General features: G+C 28.5%; 1 pseudogene; it reads left to right on the top strand.

The window, feature by feature from the left end:
* Nucleotides 1-214: 214 nt before the first annotated feature.
* Nucleotides 215-333, top strand: LOC118609608 (annotated as a pseudogene).
* The last annotated feature ends 8186 nt before the right edge of the window (nt 334-8519 follow it).

The following is an 8519-nucleotide window of genomic DNA, read 5'->3' as shown; positions in this document are numbered from 1 at the left end:
CTTTCGTTAGACTATTTTCTATTTCTTCAACTATTTTGCTAAAAATGTGTTCAAATATTATATATATTTTCCAAATTGCTGCAATTATTTGCCTACTTTTACCTTTTGCCAAGGCCCGTGAGTGCTGTTAGAAAAAAATAACTCATATAGATTGATGTCAGTACACATTTTTGGTGTCCAATTTTAACTGATCCTTCAAAACTATCTTAAATTTGTCTACAGCTATGCTACCCTAAACAAACCAGGTCCCATTTGATCTCTGAATCTAAGCAAGATTGGGCCTGGTTAGTACTTGGATGGGAAACCACCTAGGAACACCAGGTGATGTAGGCATAAAAAATAAAAAAATGAAAAATAAGGGATTGTAAGCTGACAAGGTCCTTGCAATATGTGAGGTCAACCAATGGTTGCCTCACCTAAAACAAAACGAAACAAAACAAAACTATCTTAAAGTCATACTGTTTCTTTAATCTCATCTCACATTTACTCCATGCGGCATTAAAAAGTTTCTCCAATCTAGATACTAAAACTCTGCCGCACCCTTTTTTGAGTTCAGCAAATGAGGAAGGTGATTTAAATGATCAAGTAGGAAGCTCCTCGGCTTCTTGATCCACATCTGCATTTGTAACAGCATTTGCGCATGTGCCTTCTTTTCTGTAAACATAGAAGCTATACCCTTTCTCTTACATAAAATCAACGCCTTCATGAGTAAACTTAATGAAGTTTTGAAGAACTTAAGTACTGCTTATGAAACTTTAGTGTACATACAAATCGCTGTAGATCTTGCAAAGAATATAGATCTTGGGTGACACCTTAGATTCTGTGTCTCTAATGAGCTTGAGGATGATGCCTATGCTTCTTGTCCACAGAACACATATTTAAAAATAGCTTAATATGTTTTGTCCTACTAATTACCCGTTTTAAAACTCTCTTAATATTTTTTTCTACTTTACTTTTACATATGAATTGAAACACAAGCTGTCATCTTACAACTTAGAAAAATACTTCACCTTATGACAACTCTACTTAAGTATTATCTATTTCATCCTTTTTCCAGTAAACTTTCTTTACTGTAAATCCATAAATTAAACTACCTACTAAAGAAATACATTTGAGCAGTTCCTGATGTACTCCATCTTAACAAGCCCCAAATCTTTTTTTTTTTTTTTTTTTTTTGTGCTTCTCATCTCAGAGAATACACAAACTGGAAATTCAAACCTCACTATTTACAACTCTAGCTATCATTATTACAAAAACAGCCAATCGGTTATCAAGTTCCATTGATTCTTTCTCCTAATTATTTGTTAAATGCATTCACATTTGTGCATACCACCAGCCATTTATTCATTTGCATCACCATTATTATTTTTTTCACTTGGCTTCCCATAACCATTTCAAATTCTTTTTACTCCTGTCCTTTTGTCCCACAATATATATACTTAGTGAAGACATAAAAATGTTTCTAAAATGCAAATACCTCCATTTCACTTGTCTGCCTAATAGTGCTTAAGAGCTTCTATTACCCTCCAGAAAAAGTATAAACATTTTAGTGTGCTATATATATATATATATTCTTTTACAAACTTGCTCATGTGTATCTTCACAGTCTTTTATAGACTACTATTACTTTGTGTTAAATTTACTGTGACTTTCATACTACTCTCCAAATGTATCACTCTTTATCTTTCTTTCTAGTGACTACTGTGCTACTCTCCTTTCCAGTAACTCTCTTTTATTCTTTTACTTATAAGACAAATTCCTCTCATCCTTAAGAGCCTCTGAAATACCAACACACATATTGTGCTGTCTCTTCTTCCTCTGTTTCCCCATATTCCCAATAATACACTTATTATAACACGCTTTACATAGTTATGCTATTGCATTTTACTTGGTTGTAGCTCTTCTGTAAACTTTTTCAGAACAGGGAATATACTGTAACATTAAAATCATGGCTAGCATAGTGAAACCCATAAAAAGTGTGAGTTAAATTCCTCTGGTAAAGAAAAAAATAAAGGAAAGAAGTTCTCCAATAAAATGTCATCTCTAATGAGTGTTTATGTGGTTTTGTTATATCCACTGAGTCTGGCTGTTTTCTCTATTCACCAAGTCAGTATTGGAATACATAAATCCAAATTATTGCCAAAAGTTCTGAATTGATTCCTTACATATCGCCTACAGCATTATAATAAATTCAGCAAAATTAGATTGGGAAATTCTTTAAATAATAGCCTAGAATTAAGATTAAAAATATATTTTTGGAATAAATTATAGAAAAATATGAAAAGATAATATTTGTCAGTTTTATTAATAATCAAACATTCTTCATTAATTGATTATACACAGCCATTTACCAGTGCTTTGATATCACAGTTAACCTATGGTTCTTTTTAAACTTTATACAAATAGAAATACAGAATGTGCTGTTTTATAGCTGGCTTCTCATTCAGCATTATATCTATGGCTCATCCATTAGGTGTATATCACAATTTTTAGTTTTTTTTTCATACTGCACAGTACTGTAAGGATTATATCCTATAAACATAACATATTTTCTTTAGCCATTACACTATTCTTTCATATTTAACTTCTTATTTGTTTTTTCCTAGATATTGACTATAACAACAATACTATTATGAACATGCTAGTATATGTGTTCATATGTTCATAATAGTCTTGTTCATAATAGTATTGTCAGATATGTGTATATATATGTACATATATATATGTACATACATATTATACACAGACATATATATTTTCGATGAGTTATGTACACATTTTGGGGGGAGTATAAATAGGAAATGAAATTATTGGTCATAGAGTATGGTATGTTCAAACTTAGTAAATGATACTATGACATTTTGTAAAGAGGTATCTCTTTTCATATTTGCAGCCTAGACTCACCATTGCTCCACATTGTCTCCATGCTTGATATTTTTAGTCTTTGTATAATAGTATTGTTAAGTTTATTATATATCTTTCTGATATATAATTAGATTGATAATCTTTTCAAATGCCTGTTAGTCATTTGCATATCCCGTTTGTCAAGTGCTATATAAGTCCTCAATCTCTATTAATATTCTATCTTTTCTATCCTGATTTGTGAAAGATCTTTATAATATATTTATTAAACTTTGGTCATATATAACTTTTCTATCTAGATCCGTGGCAAACATTGATCTTTTTACCATCACTCTAGTTTTGCTTTTTCCAGAATATCATATAATTGTAATCATATAATATGAATTCTTTTCAGACTGGCATCTTTCACTTAGCAATATGAATTTAAGATTCTTCCCTGTCTTTTCATGATTGATATCTTTTTATTTCATTATATGAATCTGTAAAAGAACATCTCGGTTGCTTTTAGTTTTTGATGATTATAAATGAAATAGTTTTAAACATTCACATGCAGGTTTTTGTGTGGACATAAATTTACAAAATGTTTTGTGTAAATATTAAAGTGTGTGATTGCTGGATTTCGTTGTAAAACTACTTAGTTTTGCAAGAAATTGTCAAATGTTCTTCAAAGTGGTTCTACCATTTTTAATTCCTATCAGCAATGAATGAGAGTTCTTACTGCTACATATCCAGCAATTGGTATTTTCACTTTTGGGGATTTTATCCATTCTAATGTAGAGATATTGTTAGGAATGTGATATTTAATATTTTCTTGCATACAACAAACTTGCTAAATTCAATTATCATTTAATGCATCTATTAGATTATTTCTTAATGTCTCTTTTTATTTATGTTATCCTGAAAACAAACATGAAATTTCTAAATATGGAATCAGACTTATTATTACTTGTAGTAATAATCTCATTAGTTCCCTAAACACTGTTTTTTCCTTTTAGGGCAACCCAATGAGAGCCAGAGGGTTAATACTGCACATTGCAAAAAGGGATTTCTGATACCACCCATCAGAAATCCTCAAAATATGAATCTAGTAGTTTATATAGGAATTTGTATACATATGCTCACCTTTCCTCCAGAGGGAGAGAAATCTAAATTTTCCAATATAAAGGAATCTTCTCCAGGAAGAAAAGGAGAAGGTCCCTAGTTTACAAATCTTTGGAATGTGCAGGAATTGCTCTGAGTTTTATCACCCTTTTAAATGTAAACACATATCTGTGGGGAGACAAATCTCTTATCTTTCCAGACAGTGACTCTTTAACTTCTTAGGCTTGTCTCTTAAACTAGGTACCAGATTTCTTTCCTTAGAATACAACATCTTAACTGTGCAGAAACAAGAAAATATTCACACTACATTTTTATCACATTACCTTTTTATATCATTAGATTATTTTTTATTTTCTCTTTGTATTAACTGAGAATATTTACAGTTTTATTTAGTCTAACATTCCTATTTATTTTATGTAGTTTTCTTGTTATAAGAAACTGACTAGGACGTTTAGTACAATATGTAATATAATGGGTGGTAGCATTCCATCTTGGTTCATTATGTTTTCAGAAGAAAAAACCTCAGCTTTTATCTATTAAGTAGTATAATATTAGAGGTAATTCATTTTTGTAGAAACCATTTATTAGAAGTGCCTTCTTATTCCTAGTTTGCTATGAGTTTTTAACATATATAGATGTTAAATATTATCAAATGCATTTCTGCATGGATTAGATTACCATATATTTTTCATTTTAATTGAGGTGAATTATATTAATTTTTCAAATGTGAAATCAATTCTAGACTGAGAAATCAATGTCGTAACTCTCTTTGAATGATGGTAGATATATTTTGCTATATTTTGTTTAGGAATATTGATGTTCATGAGAATTATTGTCTTGTAATTTTTCATTTTTTAGAAAGTCTTTGCCAGGAACAAGGTTATACTGAATTCATATAACACTATTGGAAATGGCCTTTCCTTTTATGTCCATGGAAGAGTAAGTAACATTTTTAAGATAGTACAAATCCTCAGCAAGATTGTATGGCTTGGGAGATTTCTGTGAATAAATATTAATTGAATCTTTAATTACTTAAATAAACAGGGATATTTTGATTTAATATTTCTTCATGTTGGTTTTGCAATTAATTTCTCTAGAGATCTATATCTTTTATCAAAATGATAAAAATGTATTAGCATAATTTTAAATTATAAATCATATATAGATTTAATATGTGTAAAATCTGTAGGATGTGAAGTTTCTTATAACTATGTATGTCTGCTTTCTCTCATTATTTCTTCATTATAACTTCTATATTTGTACATATATTTTTATTAGAATTGTCATTTCTATGATCCTCTATTTTATTTTATTACTTTGTAAACTTGTGAATTATTTCAAATATCATAGAAAAATACAGAAAACAGCGGAACTTTGTGTTCTTAAAGCATTTTTTATTTAGAGATATTGAGTGTGTTAATATGATTTTCTGTCTTAATTATGGAGAATATATTGGGGAGAACCAGAGAGGTGCAGGAGTCGAATTAGGATGCAATAAAGTACTATTTATTAAATGACTTTGACAATACTTTGTAACTGATCGTTCATGGGGGATCTAATTGTATACTTGCCGAAAAGAGGAAATTGAAAAAGCATAAATTTTAAATGACTTAGAGATAATGATTTTATAGGGAACATGCCAAAATTGATACTTTATTGGGATATCCATGGCATTGATATCAAATAGGTAGTCAATAGGTAGAAATGCAAGTTTGTGTCACAGAGGAGACATTAATTTGGTAGGCAGTACCTGAGTTTGAAGCCTGGCTTCACTTCTTACTATATATAAAATCTTGGACAAATGTTTAGTTCTTTGAGTCTAAATACCCTTTTTACAATGATAGATAATAAATGATACACATTTCAAATTTTACCATAAAAATAACACATAGAGCAAGAACTTGCTTACAGTTAATAAAAGTGCAATAAATGTTAGTTCTTAATATGTCATCATAATGATTTTGATGATTATGGAATGTACATTCCATTTTTGCTAAAAATGGAAAATTTATGTCGAAATTTGCAGTAAATATTAAGTTTTCATGAAGAGAAACAGTATAATATTAATCTTTTCAAATTATATCAATTATGTTGATATGATATCATCCATATTAATCTGTTAGCTACTCTGTTATTTATGAGACATTACTGGATCACTAGCATGACAGATTTAATGTAAAATGCATAGTTATTTATAGTTATACAATATATTTTCTGCATTATATTATTCTATGATTTTTTTTCTCTTATTTTTATTTTTATTGATATACAGGGCTTTTTATGTAACTCTATTGATATGTTTTCTATATGTATATACACATAAATATATAATTTTAACATTATAAAAATATTTAGTGTTGGTACCAGATAGATTACTTTTTATCAAACTAAATAAATTCCATTTTGTCTTTAAAAGAATTTCATCATAAGGAAATGTTGAATAATATGAAATATTTATTTAATTTATTTAGATCATCATGATTTTTTCAAGTTATTAATGCATTAATTACATTAATTTTTCTAGTATAGCAGAAACTATATGTTTTAATTTCTACAAAAGCTTAGTATTTTATTAATTTAATGGATTATTGAGCTGAATGACAAAATTTATCATATATAATTTTTTGCATTTATTTTTCTATGGCCTAATATTTTCCTTTTTTTTAATATAGATTTGTTTAGATTTTATGTCAGTGTTATGTTAGACTCACCATCATTTGGCATATATTTGGGGAAATTATCTAACTTTATTTATTTAGACTCTAAAATTTACTTATCTAGAATAAAACACTTCTTGAAAAATATGACACAATATTCTCATATACTTAAAATGTCTATGGTTATTACCATTTTCTCATTCCTATGCTGTCTCCTCTTCATTCTTCTTGTTTTGCTCCTGCTCTTCCTCCTCCTCCTCCTTCTCCTTTTCCTCTTTTTTCTGCTACTATTCCCTCTCCATGTTCCTGGTTATATTGTCCTCTCCTTTTCTCCTCCTTTTACCATGTTTTATCTGCTCTCTACTCTCCTCTTCTCCCTTTCCTGGAATGAATACTTTCTCTTCCTGATTAGGGAAATTTGCTACCCCTACTGAGTCATTCCCCTTCTTCTCAAACCAAGGACCCAGTACTTTCTATCAGATATTTTATCAAAACTTTATAGTCCAGTATTCATGATTTTTATTAATTTTTTTAAATTCTCTTTGGCATGTACAGTAGACCATTTATTTTACTAACTGGATCTTGATGTTAATCTTTCTTACTACTACTTCTTACTTAATTTTCTAGAAATTTCTTATTTTTCTGTCTAACAATAAACTTTAGCATAAATTTTGAGTGGTACCATTAATTTTGCAATGGATTTATGCATCTATTATTCTATCACTATGTTTTATTTGTGTCTGCTATATTGTACTGGAAATTGAACTACTTTTGCAAAATATAAAGAAAAAAATATTTCAAATCCCCATGGATCGTTGCATACCAGTACGTATTATCTCTCCATATCTCTCTATTTTAATCTGGCTTTAAATTTATATCATAAAATTATTCTTTCTAAATATCCAATAATTTTAATGCATTTAATTAAGATATTTTATATAATGAAAATGCGCAAAAGACCAAAAGATATATGTTAATTTTCAGTTGCTTTTAAAGATACAGAGATATTATATTAGATAGTTTGACTTTGAAATAACATCCAATTGATTTTTTTCTCTATTTGATTTGGATATAATGACATAAAATATTTTAATACTAAAATTGATAACTTGTCTAACTGTATTCAATCAATCAATAAAGGTTGGAGAAAAATGTAATGACATGTGGCATATCATTGAGGACATTACAATTAAACTAGAGTGTTTGGATTTTATCTATGTTTCGAACAATAGAATTGTCACTTATTAGTGACAATAGAATTAATTATTCTGCGAAAAGTTAAGGAAGCTCTATAAATAAATAGATAGCTACTAGCAAAGATTACTTTCCTCCCCTGTGGTTCATAGTATATTAGATCATTACATAAATTCAACAAGTACTGTTACATATCCTACCAAAGGAAGTAGAGAATTTGTTCAAAATAATGAAATTTTCATAAGAATATTTAATGTAAATATCTGTTATGTGTCTAGCTCTTCTATGATTGTCACCTGAGGGAAAATTACTTATGCATTTTTAAATGTCAAAAATATATATCAATTTATTAAGGTAAAGAATTTAAAGGAGTCTAATATATTAAGCTTTATATTTTCTCAATATTTTCACATTTTAATATATATGTAAATAAAATATGGAGTTTTTAATATCTTTCTTCTGTATCACATCAGCTGTCTACCTTTAAATATATTTCATTAAACACAAGTACATGCAAATATCACTTATAATTAAATGTGATAGCGAATTTTATTTTACCACATTATCAATTATCATTGAAATCATGTGTTTGCAGATTTTTGCTTCTTCTAACAGTTATTAACTTTTAACCTAGTTTGAAATGGTTGAAAAAATGTAACTTTAAAAAGAATAGTAATATAATGACCTCAGTGATGTTGCCATTGT

This window comes from Rousettus aegyptiacus, unplaced genomic scaffold (assembly GCF_014176215.1).
Source record: "Rousettus aegyptiacus isolate mRouAeg1 unplaced genomic scaffold, mRouAeg1.p scaffold_m13_p_11, whole genome shotgun sequence".
In the NCBI taxonomy this organism is placed as follows: domain Eukaryota; kingdom Metazoa; phylum Chordata; class Mammalia; order Chiroptera; family Pteropodidae; genus Rousettus; species Rousettus aegyptiacus.
Note: the sequence above shows the minus strand (reverse complement) of the source record. Positions and strands in the feature narration are given on the sequence as shown.